The sequence below is a fragment of the Sus scrofa genome, chromosome 5, assembly GCF_000003025.6.
Source record: "Sus scrofa isolate TJ Tabasco breed Duroc chromosome 5, Sscrofa11.1, whole genome shotgun sequence".
Lineage (NCBI taxonomy): Eukaryota > Metazoa > Chordata > Mammalia > Artiodactyla > Suidae > Sus > Sus scrofa.
In genome coordinates, this window is record NC_010447.5 from 65,374,000 (window position 1) to 65,393,238 (window position 19,239).

Here is a 19,239-nt window from a genome sequence, read left to right on the forward strand (position 1 = left end):
TTCTCATTCATAGACTAGGTATTTTAAATCAATCATATGTGAAGCGGTGGATAAAATACGTAACAGTTTGGCACACCATGTCATTAGCATAAAGGCAATCAGTTCATGAGGGGAATTCTATATATTAATATAAGGAATCATAAGAGTTCCCATCGTGGCTCAGCAGAAACGAATCTGACTGACAGTAACCATGAGGTTGCAGGTTCGATCCTTGGCTTCACTCGGTGGTTAAGGCTCCAGTCAGTGTTGTGGTGAGCCGTGGTGTAGGTTGCAGACTCGGTTTGGATCCTGCATTGCTGTGGCTGTGGTGTAGGCCGGCAGCTGCAGCTCTGATTAGACCCCTAGCCTGGGAACCTCCATAAGCTGCAGGTGTGGACCCTAAAAAGACAAAAAAATAAATTAAAATAAAATAAAATCAGGAATCATAGACACGATGAAACATTATCTTGCTAGAACTCAACTTTGGGGAAGGACTGTGACCTTTCAAGTTCAAGAAAAGTCTGTAGTCCTTTGTCGCAGGATCTGAATGGAGCTGAAAAGCATGTGTTTTTCGCTCATCTGAGTCTTAAGCTCTTCACACCCTCTCGGAAGGGCAATGCCATGTCAGCCTGACAACTGATCCTCCACTTTCTTGTGCTCCATGAAGTCCTTGGAGAACATCAGGAGCCTATGGAGGTAGGAGGTCCAGTCCAGGCCGTGGCTCCAGGACCTGAGATGGGGGAGGAAGGTCTTGAGCCTGGGGAGGGATGCGTGTCATCTCCCCTCCCCCATCTGCTAGGATGGGGTCGGCTCCCCAGCACTTCTTCAGCCTGCCGGTCATTTGTGCCTCCTTTTTGAAATGAGACGCCGACAGCTGGGAACGGCTTCCTGAACTGCCTTCGTCTCTCCCTGAAGTGATGATAAATTCATGGGTTTGCCCGAGAAAAAATAAACCCAGGACTTCCGGCTGCTGGATGCTGTACTTTGTTCCCTGGATTAGACAAAAGGCTTATTCCTCTTTCAAACAGACCGAATTATCCCCAGATCAGAGTCAAACCCTTGAAAGGAGTGATAAATGATCAATCCCCCTGGCCCTTGGCTATTCCTGAGAGGGATTCAGTGGTGAGAAAGCAAATCTGGTTCCAACAGCAGTAGCCGAAGTTAAGCCCTCTCTAATCCTATTGTGATGGGAAAAGGATCAGACTCACAGGGACTTAAGCCCACTGGTACTTGACTGGTCATTATGCTTGGGAGGCAGGGGTGGTCATGAGGTTTATCTAAATGTGTATATTCAGTGCAGGGGTCCTTTTCTAGCTCTACCATTAACATCTAAAATATTTTTAAAAGGTTAAAACTGTCTAAGTTTGGATCATTTGAATATTGAAGGAAAAAGACATTCTGAAGAGTTTCGTTCTTTTACTAGTCAGGAGATTATTTTCCTTCGAACCCACTTTGAAATTTTTTTCTATGATGATGAGCTATTGTGTGGCAGAAAGAACATACAATGAAAGGGCGGGAAGAGAGGCTCTAATTCACTGACTCTTCCAGTAACCAGCTGGGGGATCTGAGCCAACTGGTTTTCCCACCCAGAGCTTCAGTTTTCAAATCTGTCCAATGAGAGGGCCCGGCTGCATGGCCCCTACTGCTCCTCGGCGCACTCCTGAGCCACCCCCTGGCCTCTGGGACAGTGGACCCCACTGGATCTTACCTGACTTTGAAGGATTTCAAAGCAGAATCACCATGTAGATGCCAATTCCCATAATGCTGGAGGTGGGAAAGGAGCAGACAGGGCTGGATGGGCCGTTCCCATGGAAGATGCACACTGTTTTGTTTTAAGCCCAAACCTAATATTAATCCCATGATTCAGTTTAAGAAGCACTTATTGGAGTTCCCTGGCGGACTAGCGGGATAAGGATCTGGGATTGTCACTGCAGCAGACAGCTTACTGCTGTGACGAGGATTCAGTCCCTGGCTTGGGAACTTCCACATGCCATGTGCACGGCCAAAAAAAAAAAAAAAAAAAAAAAAAAGAAGAAGCATTTGTTTGCAAGCACTTGCTAGGTGGAAGTGGCTGTTCTAGGTGCTCAGATGCTCAGAGATACTCTAAGGAAAAGTTAAACATGGGTGTGGCCTTCGGGAGCTCATCAGGAAAAATGGGACAAGTACAGAGAGGGTGTGATATTAGGAGGCAGCCTGGGGAGTTCCTGTCCTGGCTCAGCATAAACAAACCTGACTAGGATCCATGAGGATGTGGGTTCGATCCCTGGCCTGGCTCTGTGAGTTAAGGATCCCAAGTTGCTGCGAGCTGTGGGGTAGGTCACATATGTAGCTCAGATCCCGTGTTGCGTGTAGGCCAGCAGCTGTAGCTCCAATTCAACCCCTAGCCTGGAAACTTCTATATGCCATGGCTGTGGCCCTAAAAAAGACCAAAAAGAAAAAGAAAAAAGAAAGAAAAAAAAAAGAAGGAAGGAAAGAGAGAAGGATGGAAGGAAGGAAAGGAAGGAAGAAAGAAAGAGAGAAAGGAAGGAAGAAAGAAAAACCTAGGTGAAAACGTGGAGCAGATGGTCAAAGAAAACCTGTTTTCTAGTGTTTTGTCAGCATTTTTAACAATATTTTAAAGGGAAAAAATATCTCCATTGAATGAGGACTCTGGCTATTTACTCAGGGCTCACTGCTTTGCAATTATTAGCCCAAATCAGAATAGCCCTGCACACTGAGCCAAGAGGAAATTTATTTCTCTTGAGGGTTTCCTGATCTTGGCTCTGATCAGCTGCATGAATGGAAGCCCATGCTTTAAAATCACATGACGGCTAAAAGCCGTTTGACATGACAAATAAGTGCCTAATGGAAAAGACCAGAAATGGTTTAAGAGAGAAGGGTTTAGAATATCTCAGAAGATCAAGGAGAACCAGAGACTCTCATCCCTCTGAGGCAGGTTGGAGGAGGAATGAGGTGGCAGATGGCCCAGGGGACCCTTCCAAGTCCCAGATTTCAAGGATGGTGGGGCCCTTATCGCCACAGGCTTCCAGCCAGGAACCCCTTGCTGCTTTCTTGTTTGCTGCAGATGGAATCGTTCTATTCAGAGAATGGTCTGCAAAGGGATTTTTGGGGACCTCAGACTAGGACTTGAATATCCTGCTGGGCCATCACCACCCTTATAACCTGGAAGAACTCTCCTGCTCCGGCCAGTGGAGGGATGGAGATTATCCATCTGGGAGGGGGTGCCAGGCCCCAGCATAGGGACGTACCAGGAAGAGGAGTTTGTGCTAATATGGTTTGCTGGTGTTCAGAGGACCCCCCAGGCTGGTCTCTTGCTTTTCTGGATGGGGATGTTGGTAAACCCAATATGTTTTTGCTGACTGAGACCACTAGTTGCGAGGGGGGGATGGAGGCGGGGGGACCAAAAAAAATCAGCTGGAGGTGGCTTTGTCATGGGCTAAAAGACTGTATTTGGGAACAAAATGAAGCAAGGTGGTTTTTTACTTACAGCCTTGGTTTTCTATGGAGTTATCACCTACGACCCCTTTGTGGGTGCCAAGGGCTGGAAATTTATCTCTGACCCTCAGGTGCAGGCGAGGGTCCTGATGGTAGTCAGGGATGGGATGGGAGAACCAAAGGCCATATAGCTGGTAAAGCTGGAAGTTAGTCAACTGGACTGGCCATTCGTAAGGTGTACTGGTAATATTAATGGAGGCAGAGTGGGAATACCGGCAAGACCTTCAAGGATGCTGGATTTTGGTTCCCATCGTGGCTTAGCAGTAACAAACCCAACTAGGATCCATGAGGACGAGGGTTCAATCCCTGGCCTCACTCAGTGGGTTAAGGATCCTGCATTGCTGTGGCTGTGGGGTAGATCTGATTTGACCCCCTATGCCGTGCTTGTGACCCTTAAAAAAAAAAAAAAAAAAAAAAAAAAAAAGGATGTTGGGTTTTGCTGCGAGTTTTGTCTTTCTTTAACCAGCCATAAGTACCCAGAACTTGCAGCCGTGTCTGTCTGAGCCCTGTTTCCCTGGGGATTGATGACCTTCTCATCCTTCTTGCTCCTGCGGGGCCAGCCTGAGGGAGACAAGGTAGCAGAAGTGCTCCCTGAATTTTCTTTCTTCCTTACCTGGGCATCATGGAGACAGTAAACTTCTCTTTTTTTTTTTTTTTTTTTTTTTTTTTCTGTCTTTTTGCCATTTCTAGGGCTGCTCCCGCGGCATATGGAGGTTCCCAGGCTAGGGGTTGAATCGGAGCTGCAGCCACCGGCCTACGCCAGAGCCACAGCAACAGGGAATCCGAGCTGCGTCTGCAACCTACACCACAGCTCACGGCAATGCCGGATCGTTAACCCACTGAGCAAGGGCAGGGATCGAACCCGCAACCTCATGGTTCCTAGTTGGATTCGTTAACCACTGCGCCACGACGGGAACTCCCTAAACTTCTCAATATAGCTTTTGAAGAACTATATTCCAACAGCAAAAATGGACCCAGCATTGTAAATCAACTATAAAAAAAAACCAGTTTAAAAAATAAAAAATGAAGAACCGCATTCCAAGTTAGCTGAGGAAGACTGACAGGATAATGTCCCTACCCCAGAGGGCGACTTTCATCCTTCTTGCTTCATGTTTTCATACTGAGATGCTTCCTGACTAATAGACCAGTCTTTCCCTCCAGCTTTAACCAGGCTCTCGCTGGGCCCTTCCCTGGGCAGAATTAGTGTATTAACAGCTAAGCCTATTACAGGTTTTCTCCTTTTCTCTTTCTTCATCCCCACTCTCCAGACAGTGACCTTGGGCACAGCCACTCTGCAATCATAACTCCACCAAGATACTTGGAAAATGGCGGGGGGGGCCCTCACAGGAAGCCCATTTGAGGCCATGAGATTCAAAACCTTCTTGGAATACAGCTTCTTCCATAATAAGATTTATATTTTGATATCCATTTGCTTGATCCTTGTATATTCAAAATTGGTTCTTAACTCATAATTTTTTTTTTTGTCTTTTTAGGGCCACACCCATGGCATATGGAAGTTTCCAGGCCAGGGGTCAAATTGGACCTACAGCCGCCGGCCTACACCACAGCCACAGCAATACCAGATCCAAATCACATCTGCGACCTACACCACAGCTCATGGCAAGGCTGGATCCTTAACCCACTGAGTGAGGCCAGGGATCAAAACTGCGTCTTCATGGATGCTAGTCAGGTTCATTACCGATGAGCAATGCACGATGGGAACTCCCCTAACTCAAATATATAAAGGGTATGATCAGTTATCACTCATAAACCCCAACATCTCAGAGTAGGTTTATTAAGCAAAGCTAACTACTGAGTGGGCTTGCAAAATCTGTAAGAACTTCTCTTAGTGTGTCTATACAAAGTCCCATCCTTTCTAGAGAGAGGGAAGGAGCAGAGAAGGGAGGTAAGGAGGAAAAAAGGAAGGAAGGAAATAGATCAGATACACTTGCAAACAAGGACGCTGTTATTAGAATTCTTCATTTATTTTACCTACAATGCGTAGGCCAGCACTGGGCCCAGATCGGTAGATAAAAATGGCCTAGGAGTTCCCGTTGCAGCTCAGTGGTTAGTGAATCCAACTAGGAACCATGAGGTTTTGGGTTCGATCCCTGGCCTTGCTCAGTGGGTTAAATGATCTGGCATTGCCGTGAGCTGTGGTGTAGGTCGCAGACATGGCTCGGATCCCACGTTGCTGTGGCTCTGGTGTAGGACAGTGGCTACAGCTCCAGTTACACCCCTAGTCTGGGAACCTCCATATGCCGCGGGAGTGGCCCTAGAAAAGGCAAAAAGACAAAAAAAAAAAAAAAAAGGCCTAATTCATTGCACCTTGGTCGGGGTTGGGAGTGGTGTTCCAGGTCCAGCTTTTGTCTGTGTGGAAGCTAATGACCACTTGGGGCTGGACATAACTTCTGCTGGACACCTTCTCCACTCTGGCCAGAGACAACTCTCACCAAGGTCCTTGTGCTAAGATATTGTAAAAGGGAGTGCCAACCTCTTATATGCCTTCCTGGGGTAGGGAACCCTCTTCTCTGAGGAAGGATCTCTCCTGGAGAGGGGTCCCAGAGCCTCCCTCCTCAGCTTTCTCCAATTAAAGAGGAGAAGCAGAGGGTCAGGAGGCAGACCTGGACCCCAGGAAGGGGATACATCCTTGCTAAAACCAAATGCCCCATAGTACTGTTAATTTCCAATCTAAAGCCTGAGTTTCTGCCTGAGGACTTTGCCCCAAAGATGGGACAGAAGAAAACCATGAGTGGTTCTAGTACAAGCTCTGTGGACTCCAGATGACCAGGAGAAATCACAGGAGCTGTCTTAATCTGATCCCTTGATCAGTTTTATGGACAAAGATGCGAGGACATCCTCACACAGGTGGCTTTGGACCCTGATTCTGCCACCTGCTCAGGTGTAAGAACTTGGGAAAGTTATTTAACTTCTCTGAAGCTTGATTTCTCCATCTACCAATGGGGAGTAAAATAGCTATTTTCTTATATTCTGTCAAAATAGTGATATCATGAATTTGTGGAAAGCATCTATTATAATTCCTTATAGAGTAAGGAGGTCAGCCCTCCATACACACAGGTTCCAGATCTATGGATTCCATCAATTACAGGTCAAAACTATTTTTATTTTATTTATTTATTTTTTTGTCTTTTTTTTTTTTTTTTTTTTTTTTTGAGGGCTGCACCCACAGCATATGGAGGTTCCCAGACTAGGGGTCCAATCAGAGCTGCAGCTGCCAGCCTACGTCACAGCCACAGCAATTTGGGATCCAAGCTGCATCTGCAACCTACACCACAGCTCATGGCAATGACGAATCCTTAACCCACTGAGTGAGGCCAGGGATTGAACCTGCAACCTCATGGTTCCTAGTCGGATTCATTTCCGCTGTGCCATGACAGGCACTCCTTTTTTTGGATTTGGTTTTGTTTTTGTTTTTTGAAAACTATTTTTTAAAAAATCCAGAAAGTTCTGAAAAGCAAAACTTGAATTTGCTATGCGCTGGCAACTATTTACATAGAATGTACACGGTCTTTACATGGTATTAGGTATCTTAAGTAATTGAGAGATGATTTAAAGCACACAGGAGGATGTGCATAGGTTATATGTAAATGCCACAGCATTTTACATAAGGGACTTGAGCATCCACAGACTTTGCGATCTGTGGGGAGTCCTGGAACCAAGCCATGAAGATACCAAGAGACGGCTATACTAAGTAATGACACCCAGAGTGAGAGAGACTTTCTTCATGTTTGGGCTAAATTGATAACCCAAGAATCATCTGCAAGTGGTTTCGGCATCCCGGCAGGCACGATGCCTCCTAGACATATACAGACTCAATCCATTTACACATGGGCACAACCCATTTACACGTGTATACATTCTTGAACGCTTTTTGATTCACCTGGCATGATTCCCAGTCAGTCCTCTGGAAAATGCTCAAAATGCACAAGCACCTGGTTACAGATCCTCCCAATACTGCAAATAAGAAAGTGAGTGAGGGCTGCCGACTCCTACCGTGCTTCGGGGCCCCTGTGTTCGGCTACGACTAGGAAAGAAAAATGACAAAAGAGAAAGCGTCATCAAGGATGACCATTGGAAGGTGGGTAATGTGTAAGAAAGTAGGATCCACATGGCTGAACCATCAGGGGAAAAGGTGGGTGGCGGGGCGGGGGGTAGAACGGAAATCTCTGCAAACATCCTAAGAGTGGAAAAACAAAATTCCAGCAAACCAATCTATTAGAAAGTGGAATTCTGAAAATAGCTCCAAGCCAGGTGGACAGGATGGGAGAAAGGAGACCAAACTACGGCAGAGGTGGTCTCACCTCGGGTACAGATATGGAAGAGGCGGAGAATGTCTGGAGCCAAAATCTGGTGACAGGAAGCCCGTGGTGAGCAAGCATCAGAAAAAGGTTGTGAGAAATTAGGTTTATTTTAGAAATGGAGGACCAGAGGATTCCCAGTCAGGACTGTATTCCACTGGATGGAGGACTTGCAGCAAAACTAGAATTGGAAGGTAGATGTTGTAGAGATGATCTAACCCTACATGCTTGCTGGACTGTTCTAGGAGGTGGAAGTAAAGCTCCTGCACAAAAAGTGTGCATATACAACGAGACACCAACATCCAATGCTTTCACTGACATGTGGAATCTGAAAAAAGACAGACGGAACTTCTTTGCAGAACAGACGCTGACTCACAGACTTTGAAAAACTTCTGGTCTCCGGAGGAGACAGTTTGAAGGATGGGGGGATGTGCTTGGGCTGTGGGATGGAAATCCTGTGAAATTGGATTGTGATGATCATTATACAACTACAGATGTGATAAATTCATTGAATAAAAATTTTTTTTTAAAAGTGTGCATAGATAAGGTTTTAAGAGTTTGGGGGCATGGAGCGGGGCAGCTGAATTGGACAATGCAATCTATATGTTCTGATATGACAGAGTTATAGTAAAAAATAGAGGCATCACAATGGAACGTCCCAGTTTCCCTTTTTTCGCTTTATAGAGTCAATCATTCTCATTTGTCAAATCATTTCCGATCCTTCCTTCTGGTCTCACCTGTTTCTCTAGCTCTTGGCTACTTGTTCTGTGGAAAGGTAACTGATTCCTTGCAGCCACAACCCAAGACCCCTGACCTCATGTTCCTGCTTCATCATCTCTGCTCCAGTTGAAAGAGTGGGGACTTGCCAGGGAACCCCACATAGTCAGCCTGAAAAGTCAGCCTGAAAGTCTGAGGGAACTAATGCCCATAGGGTGAAGTTTTGACCCATGGGACACAGGAGCTGGTTGGTACATTTCTCTCCTTCCTTCTTCTGGATGGACTGTCCTGGGGAGGCAGCAGCAGCCAACACGATGACACACTCTTACCTTTGCTCTCCCTCCATCCAGGTCTTACAACCCCCTTTTCTCATTCATACTTCCCAAATGAGTTAGCCTGATTTAATTTTTTTTGCCTTTTTTTTTTTTTTTTTTTTTTTTTGAGGGCTGCACGTGTGGCATACAGAAGTTCCCGGGCTAGAGGTCGAATCTGAGCTGCAGCTGCCAGCCTACACCATAGCCACAACAGCTCGGGGTCAGAGCTGCATCTGCAGCCTACACCACAGCTCACAGCAACACCAGATCCTTAATCCACTGAGTGGGCCAGGGATCGAACCTGCATCCTCATGGGTACTAGTTGGGTTCGTTACCGATGAGCCACGGCAGGAACTCCAGTTTGATTCAATTTTGATTCAGACTCTTCTCTCTAGCAAATCCAGACTAAGATGTTGTCTATGCAGTTTCCAGATCATAAAGCCCTCAGGACAAGTATTGTATGCTTGAACTGAATTCCAAGCTGCCTATCAAAATGCCTGAGTTGAATAGAATAAAAGAGCTAAGTATAAAGAGACATCAAGCTCAATGCTTGTTCTCTATTGGCTCAAGCTAGAAAAATAAGATCCATGCTCTTGAGACACTAAATAATCTTAAAAGCCAGGGACCCCAAGGCCATTCTCTCCAACTTTCATCTCCTTCATGTCCTTGACCCCAGGATGACACTTCTATAACCCAGCTGGAAATATAATCATCTTTAGCTTCCTCCAAGGATATGAACTTTGATCCCAGATAGCGAAACCAGTGAAACAGACAGGGAGCCTCTGCTGTCCCCCCAGTGGAGTCCCATCTGACTGACCCTCCTGCCTTTTCTAACTTTCACTCCCAGAAATGCACCTTAAACTGATTTCCACTAAGGAGTAAGTCTCACATTTTTATTTCCATCAGAGCCAACATTGCTTTTTTCTTTTCTTTTTTTTTTTTTTTTTTTTTTTTTTGCTTGTTTGTTTTGGATGGTGATGACTTTTTATTTTTTTTTAAAGCTTTACTGAAGTAGAGTTGATTCACAAGATTGTGATATTTTACTGTACAACAAAGTGATATAGTTATGATTTTTTTAAGTCTTAACCATCTTGGGGGTCAGTAGTGTTAGCCACGTTGAGGTCACACTGTGCGATCAATCTCCAGAACTCTTTCCATCTTGCAAAACTGAAACTCTGTACACATTCAGGTACTGCCATTCCTCATATACCCAACTCACTGGCAATCACCATTCTATTTTCCATCTCTGTGAATTTGACTATTCTAGGAGACTTGGTGAGAAATATTGCCTGCCATATAGGTGAACAAAGGATGTCACCCTCATCAGCCATTATAGCCAGCTCCCAGGCCGAGACAGTGAGCCCTGAGGGAACTCGGGAAGGAATCAAAGAACACCCTGGAGCTAGCAGCCACCAGACTGCAGCCACTCCCTAAGGTGAGCCTGAGGGAACTCAGGATGGGAAAACCCAGGATACTGGCCCCAGAGAGCTGAGGCGCAGGTCAAAGGAATGCGTTCAGTGAGCCCAGATCTTTGCATCTTCCCATACAGAGAAAAGCGCTAAATTCCTTAACTTGAGATATCTAGTTTTCTGTTATTAGCAGTAATCTTTAGTTCCTACTTGTTACAAAATTCCTCTATCTCTTAGCTCCCCCTCGCCTCCTTGGAGCCATTTTCTCAGGGTTATTTGAGATGCTCAGGCTTAAGTCCTCCTTTTGCCCCAAATAAAACTTAACTCTCAACTTTTAGGTTATATGTATATGCATATGTGTATATATATATATCTCAACATCAATTAAGTGGAATCATATAGTATTTGTCTTTTGGAGACTGGCGTATTTCACTAAGCATAATGTCCTGGAGGTTCATTTATGTAGTAACATGTGTCCCGATTTCCTTCCTTTTTAATGCTGAATAACATTCCATTGTATGTATGGATCATATTTTTCTTATCCATTCATCAGCTGATGAGTGCTTAGATCCTCCAATCTTTTGGCTCTTCTGAATAAAGCTGCTATGAGGGTGTACAAATAGCTTTTCAAGACTGTTTTCAATTTTTTTGGATATATATCCAAGAGGGGAATTGCTAACCATATGCCGATTCTATTTTTTAATTTATTTGGAAACTACTATACTGTTTTACATAGCAGCCACACTTTTTGCATTCCTACCAACAGTACACAAGAGTTCCAATTTCTCCTCATTATCGCTAAAACTTTTCTCTCTCTTCTCTTTCTTTCTTTCTTTCTTTCTTTCTCTTTCTTTCTTTCTTTTTCTTTCTTTCCTTTCCTTTCCTTTCTTTCTTTTTCTTTCTTTCTCTCTTTCTTTCTCTCTCTCTTTCTTTCTTTCCTTCTGTAGAAATGATCCTAATGGGTGTGCAGTAGTCCACACTTGCTTTTTATAACAAATGAGCCTTTTTACCTTCTCTTATCAATACTCATAATGTACAGGAGTTCCCGTCGTGGCGCAGTGGTTAACGAATCCGACTAGGAACCATGAGGTTGCGGGTTCGGTCCCTGCCCTTGCTCAGTGGGTTAACGATCCAGCGTTGCCGTGAGCTGTGGTGTAGGTTGCGGACGTGGCTCGGATCCCGAACCCGCGTTGCTGTGGCTCTGGTGTAGGCCAGTGGCTACAGCTCCGATTCAACCCCTAGCCTGGGAACCTCCATATGCCTCAGGAGCGGCCCAAGAAATAGCAAAAAGACAAAAAAAAAAAAAAATACTCATAATATACAAACAATATACTGGATATTAAAAAGTAAAATTCATAGAAATGTAGGTATATTTCAATAGGTCAGTACTCCAGTGTAACTGTAATAAAAGAAAAAACAAACTGTTCTGCAAATTTCCCAGGTGCCTCAGTGCCTCCCGGAAAAGAGCATCGCTTCAGTCATGGGCCACTGGCATTGATGACTGATGAGACTGATGAGGGGTGTTTTTCCCAGAGCTGTTTGGACTTGGAGATGTCTCAAACCTTGAGCCTAAAGAGCTCTAGCCTATTGATCTTAACGACGAAACAGTTATTTTACCAGCAAAAATGGGTTTATTTGAGAATAGCAGAGAATCGCAATTCAGGGCCAGCAAGCCCTGGTGAACACCACAGGCAAGTTCAACAAACAAAGGAGAGGAACATTATTTTATAGAGAAAAGGCGAACAATAGGCAGAGTTGTTTGAAATGAAAGTCCACTGGAGAAAATTCAGAGTTTGGGGTGGTGATGGTTCCTTTTTGGCTGAGTTAGGGGGGAGTTGATTTCCTGTAGGAAACACAACCACCTTTTCCTGTAATTGGGATTCTTTCCTGTTGATGGTTCTTCTGTTGGGGTCTGTAATTGATGTCCAGTGACTCTGAGTGACAGCCCACATCCTGACCCCTGACTCCACTTTAGTGAGGTCCTTCTTATCGACTTTCTCAAACCTGCTTGCTCTGGGCCACTGGCAGGTGAGGGAGAAGGGTGGGACCAGAACCCAGTCCTCCAGTCTTGGTCCTACACCACCCAACCTCATGGGGTCGCCCCCGTCCTTACACCTGAAGAGATGGATGAACGTGACTGCAGGCAGCTCCCTCTCTGGGGTGGTTTGAATACTGTCCTTCCTGAAGGACAAGCTGAGGAATGGCTGAGGTCAGCCCGACTGTAAGGGAAAAGATGAATGTAGACCCAGGTCCAGCATAACTGACGTCCCTCCAGCCAGAAAAGAAAATCCTGCAAAGCTCTGGGCCACAAATTCCTGCCCAGAGTTAGCAAATTAACTGATACCACTTCTGCTCTAATTCGGAGGCATTTGAGCAATGCAGGGCAGTGAATTTTCCACGTTTAAGTCCAATATCATGAGGAATTTCAATTCCCCAAATCCCTTCTCTCTTTTCAGCCAGCTGTCTCCTCTCTTCAGAGTGCTCTTTGTGTGGACCAGTCGGCTCCTATCATGGAAACGATTCTGTTTCCTATTAGAAGGGAAAAGAAAATTCGCCCATTGAACCACAGCAAATTGCAGTGACAGCGTGGAGACCCTGGAGAGGCGCCATATTGATTAAAATGTTCAAGTTAGCGAGCAAAGCGGGGGGGGGGGGGGGGGGGGGGGCAGGAGAGGTGGGGGAAGAAGAGGGGTGGAGGAAGAAAAGGCTGGGAAGAAGCATCCAGCTTCTGGCGGTCTGTCCCCTCTGGTATCTTCAAAAGCGATGTGTTGGGCGCACTAGGAGAAAAAGGCAGTTGGAGTTGGGTGAGTCGGGGGGCAACCTCCATGCTTGGATGGAGCGCTCCACTATCGCCCCCTTGTGGGGATCAGCATGGCCAGGTGCAGCCAGGAACTCTGCAGAGCAGATCCTTCGGGTGGAGCAGATTATAGGCAGCTGGGGGCTGCTCGAACCTGCAGGTGCAGCCATAGCCTGGGGGTGTTTCCAGGAAACCCTGAATCCTTCTGAATGATGCTGGGAAAAACAGGACTATCACAAGTATTAGCTGAAATGGTTCTCTCTGCCTGAACAGTTTTCTTCAAACGGAATAGTCACAGGTCACATGGTCATGGTACTTGACAGTTTATAAAGTGCATTCTCTGATCTAATCCTCATTGTCTCCCCATAAGGGAGCAATTACTGTCCTGGTTTTACAGATGAAGAAACTGAGGCTCAAGGAGAGTAAAAGATTTGCTGTAAGACAATAAGAAACCACAGTGCCTCGCCCTGCATGGGGACCCAGCCCTCAGCATTTATAAGCCTCCTTCAGACCCCAAAGGAGGGAGTTCTAACCACTCCCTCCACCCGTCCCCCTATACTTGTGTGTGACCACAACATCAGCCCCCACCAGCACCTGCCCCCCACAGACCACACTCTGGGGCCGTGGGGGTGGTCTGCCCGCAAGTCTCCACATGATTTCTTAGGAGGAGGTGGGCTCAATTCAAACATTCTCAAGTGGAAGGGATTCACTTAACATTTTTGAGGTTCTCTTAGAAACTGATGGTTTCCAAGTAGAAACTAGGGGACCCAGTGATATAAAAAAAAAAATCTCAGATCCTGTGGGCCCCAAATTATTCTCTCCACACAACAGAGGAACAGTGAAACCTCAGAAAGAGCCAGAAGCCTCAGGCACAGCATATATCAACTGGTCCAAATATGAGACTGCACCCCATGTCCCCTACATTCAGGGGCCAGTCTCCTTTGCAGGGAGATTTGGGGTACTCTGCAGAGATTGGGGACCCACCATCTGGTGGTCCGTCCTTCTCGTAGGGACTGTGATGATCTCTTCAGACCCACTGCCCCACAGGAGCCAGTGGGATGGGGTTCAGAGACTGCATCCCGGGTTTGAGTCCCGCTGCAGACCAGGAGGGAAGATTCAAACCATTCCTTCCCCTCTCTGGGCATCAGGGTCCTGGGAGGTGAGGGGTGGGATGAGCTACTTTCCTCTCACCATCTCCTTCGCTGGCTGCTGCCAAGGGTGTGGACCGAGTTCATCCGCTTCCGTGTCAGATGCAGCTGTCCCCGGTCCGATGACTTCATCACCGGCGTTGACAGAGCCTCCGGGGCAGGGCTCCTGGCCCTGCCTCACTGGGGAGCATCTCCAGTCATTGTCTGTCCTCATCAGATACAGATTTATGGAGTGTGAGGCTGGAAGGCGGCCCTGACAGGTCGTGGGCCACGTGGTCCCCAGGCCCCTGGAAGCTCGTGTTCTGACCGTGGGCCCTTTCCCAAGACACCAGCCTAGGCTGGTCAGTGTCGGGTTCTCCACCTCATTCAGCACCGCCTAACAGCCACTAGCAGCTTTGCCTTGGCAGCCATACCAGCCTCTGCGTGAAGCTCAGGTGATATTTTTATGCCACCTCTAATTGGAGACCACCAGTTATGCTATGAGTGTGAGGAGGCAAAGAATCCTGAGTCGACACAAATTGCCTCACTTTTATACCAATAGACATGGGTTTGAAATAGTTATTCAATACAGCTCTGATCCTAAAGTATATCTTACTCCTTGAGAGTTCCCGCTATGGCACAGTAGGTTAAGAACCTGACTGCAGCAGCTTGGATCACTGTGGAGGCGTGGGTTCGATCCTGGGCCTGGAGCAGTGGGTTAAAGGATCCTGTGTGGCCACAGCTGCAACTCAGATTCATTTCCTGGCCCAGGTGGAGGAACTTCCATATGCCTCGGGTATGGCCAAAAAATTTTAGAAATAAGACCGAAAGTATGTATCCTTTACATATTCATTTGCTCCTCACTGTAATTCCACCAGTGGGTCTGATTAAGCCCATTTCACAGGCGAGAAAGCTGTGCCTTAGAGCCAGCGAGCTATTTGCCTGGTCTGTGGGCCAGGTTGCTGCCCCAGCTTTGTTGGGGCAGCAAGTCACTTCAGCAGCAAAACCACGGCAGACAACAGAACAATCCATCCACGAGCGCTGATACCGTGTGGTGCAAAGAAGCAGTGTAGGATGGGGCTTTGAGAATAGGTTTCCCTGGAGAGGGTGGGTGGGGCTGGCGCCTCTAGAATGGGTAAGATTTACCCAGATGAAGCAGGGGGAGTAGGAGCAGCAGCTTGAGCAGAAGAGGAGTGGGGGGCGCTTCATTCTCACTCTTCCTACTCGCTGTCCTCTTGACTTGATTTCAAGAGACTTCTGAGTCTGCCCCGCAGGGGTCACGGACAAAAGCCTGCTTTCTGATGGGCACGCGGGAGACAGAAGGTAAGGAGGATGTGACCCAAGGATGCTCGGTGTTTGTCTTCCAGGTTCTTGGACTGTGGACTTCAAACATTTTTTCAGATGCTGGATTTGTGGGTTGTAGATGAGAAGGGATTAAACTGCATCCCACAATCCCTGAGCTCCTCTCTGGGTGACTTTGCAGACCTGGTTTGCTCTCCGACACACATAGAAGGAGTCTCGCGTGTTCTGATGAGGGGTTGTCCTCAGGCTCTGCCTGCCACCTCTGCTGCCTCAGCCCACCTGGGCATCACTGGGACAAAGAAGCTGAGTCTGGAGCCAATCGATGATGGCCAAGATTGGGGTTCTGGTTTCCGGACACCGCATCACCCACTAACCATGCTGCCAAGTGTTCTTTTCACCCATGCGGCTTGGTAGAATCAGGGCTGGAGACGCAAAGCTCTTTCACGTTCGCCCTCCTTCCTCTGCCCCCACGACACACCCACGTGCCACGTGCATCCAGAAATAGAAAAGGTCAAGCCGCAAACCCTGCCCTGATGGCTCAGTCTCCATGGAGTTATTTTTAGGTTAGAAAAGACCCTTTTCCTTCTGACTCATGGTCCTGTTGACAAAAATGCCCTGAACAGAGCCGGCTAAGAAGAGTCATTGCCCATGTCATGATCTCTTATCAAAGAGGCCCTTGTGATGGTGCCCACCCTCCCTGATGCTTACGCTCCAAGGGCATGTCTGCAGACCAGGGCACTGGCCAAATAATCCCCTCCTGCTGTCCCCTCCGGCCCCCGCTCACCCCTGCGGCACACTTCAAGGTCAAGAGACTTATTTAACTTCTTAGATGACATTACTGGCTGTTTTGCTCATTTGGCGTTGGAGCACCTCAGGTGTGGAGGTGACAAGGACTGTGGAAAAGAACTGGAAACCTAGGTAAATGACTGGAGAATTACTGGTTTAGTTACTTCTCTCTCTTTTTAGGGTCATACCTGTGGCATATGGAAGTTCCCAGGCTAGAGGGTGAATTGGAGTTGCAGCTGCTGGCCTATGCCACAGCCACACCACCACCAGATCTGAGCTGTGTCTGCGAGCCACACCACAACTCACAGCAATGCCGGATCCTTAATTCACTGAGCGAGGCCAGGGATCGAACCCGCAACCTCATGGACATCAGTTGGGATCCTAACCCAATGAGCCACAACAGGAACTCCATTTCTGTCTCTTTTTTAATGGCTGCACCTGTGGCATATGAAAGTTCCTGGGCCAGGGATCAAACCCGTGCTTCCACAGCTACCTGAGCTGCTGCAGTCAGATTCTTAACCCGCTGCACCATGGTGGGAACTCCTCTCTTAATACTGTCATAGCTGGAGTATGTTGGAACTAGGAATTGCTTACTGGTGAGAGCCAGAGAGGACATTTTGCTCTCAATGAAGATTCTGGCTAGCTCTGGTCTCAGGTTCTGGACCTTAGTCAGGTCCAATCATTAGATTGGCTACCTCCACACCTTTCCCCTATGACTGTCTGGTCAGCTCATTGCTCACTGATCTTCTGTAGTGAGCAGAAATGAAGGCATGGGTAGCCATTTTCCTTTTTATAGGAAAAAGACTCAACAATTTTTAAACATTCAAGGCTGGAGGCTGAGAGAGACAAAGATCTGAGTCTTCTGTTACTGTGGAGAAGACACACGTGGTCATAAGTGGCCCAAACTGTGTGTGAAATGATAGCATCTGCCACTGAAAGGGCCCCTGTTTTCCCGGCAAATGTCTCCACAATGTTGTACAAAGTCCACAACAATCCCGAGAAGCAGGTGCTACTGTCCTCCTTTGACAAATGAGCAAGTTGAGTTTCACAAGAGACTGAGAGTTTTGCCCAAGACCACTGGGCTCCTGTACGACATAAAGCCTCAGTCCCAAGTCCTCATCCTGCAACTCAAAGTCCTCTGACCCAGTCACCATGGAACCGTGGACCAGGAAATTCTCTTGAGGATGAGTTTGGGGTTGGGGGCCGGGGGTGTTCGCTCAAATTACCAGGGTGCAAAGTCTCCCGAACTCTTCCAGGCACCCCCGTCCAGCTCTCCTGGGGAGTTGTCCTGATGGTCACAAGGGCCCAGGATTGCAGGGGAGAAAGGCCCAGGCGCACAGCTGGCCCTCCCTCCTCCCCTCCACCCCTACCCCCGTGGAAGAGAAACCCAATCTCCCAGGCCCAGGGTTTGGCGTCCTGGGAGCCCCGGCCTGGCCGTGGCCGACTGGATTCCTTACCGCCATTGTTAAGCCTCTGGGGAAGTGAACCAGATGTCCCCATTTGACCAACCATCAGTTGTGTCCAGCAATGTCCAGCTGTTCCAGACTCTGTTCACAGAGCATCCCATTTATCTTGGATTTCTCGGTGCCATAACCGAGCTGCTGGAGAAGAAAAGGATGCTCCGTTCCTGACATCAGGGGGAAAATATGAATCGGGAATCCAGGAAATTGCTTCGAAGCATTGTTTTTTCCCAACACGTACCCACCCCTCCCTCTTCTCCGCATGGTACCAGGGAGGTATGCTTTGCTTTCCCTCCTTGAAGAATATGATCCAGGCATCTCTTCTTTCAGAAACAATTTTCCAACCATTTCTGAAAATCTGCCGAATTTTAGGGTCAATCCCATTAAGAGATCAGCTTTTGGGTTTTAGCTCCCTGTCACTGCAGACTTAGGGTAACACAGCTGGGCAGGGAACTTAACTCCATAGATCTACCAAAGAGAACTTTGGGCCAGGGCGTTAATACAGACCTTCCAACATCTGCTTACCCTCCTACTCGAGTGTAATTCTACACTTATTTCTGAGAATTGGGATAAGAGACCACTCTAGTCTGAGACTGATCACGTCAGGTTGTCTTAGATGAACATGGGTCGAAGGTTGCTTGCGAATTCAGGGTTCTGTGTTCTAGTTCTGACTGCATCCAGACTAGCTGAGTGGGTTGGGGATCCACTGGTAAGTTGCTCACCTCACAAAGATTTTGCATCTTGTCTTAATAGTAGGTGGGGTCCAAGCAGATGTATATAAGCAACCTGGTCTTGCATCCCTAGGTCCAAGTGGATGGATCAGGGCTTGGCTCATGACTCTTACTGGACCATTCAGCATCCCTTCCCCAGGAACTTGGGCTTGGCTTGTGAAGGTTCCACCTACCTCTGACTGTTCTCTTAAACTGATGATGTTCTTAAACTGATGAGAGTTGTTGATGGCAGCCACGCCCTCTGCCATGTAAACAGGAGAGCTGAGAGCATACAAGACAGAGAGGAATGGAGCAAAAGAGAAAAATCTGACTTAAATGACAGAAAAAAAGGCAGAAGACTGCAGAAAGCTGGAAACTTAGGTCTCTACATGTATGCATTTTTCTTCAGGGATTCATTTAATTTCGCTTAAGCAAAAAAGGTGATTTATGAGGCATGCTAAAATTAGTGGGCACATTTTTAAGGAGAAAAAAAAATGATATTTGCATGACCTCAAAGTAAAATTCACTAATGACAAAGTAAAATTCACCAATGGCAACAGTCATTTTAGAGAGAAGAAACCTGGCAAATATCACCCTAAGACAGCAATCAATGTGACAGTAGCAGTAATGGGACGTATCAGTATCACTCATTCTGATGCGATGCACTGAAAAGACATGGCATCGTTTCTCAACAGTCTATAACCTTAACTCAAAACAGCTTATCATGAGAAAACATTAGAGAAACCCAAATGGAGGGACATCCTACAAAAACATCCGGCTGGTACCCTTTAAACCTGTCAAGATCTGAAAGACAAAACCGGGAA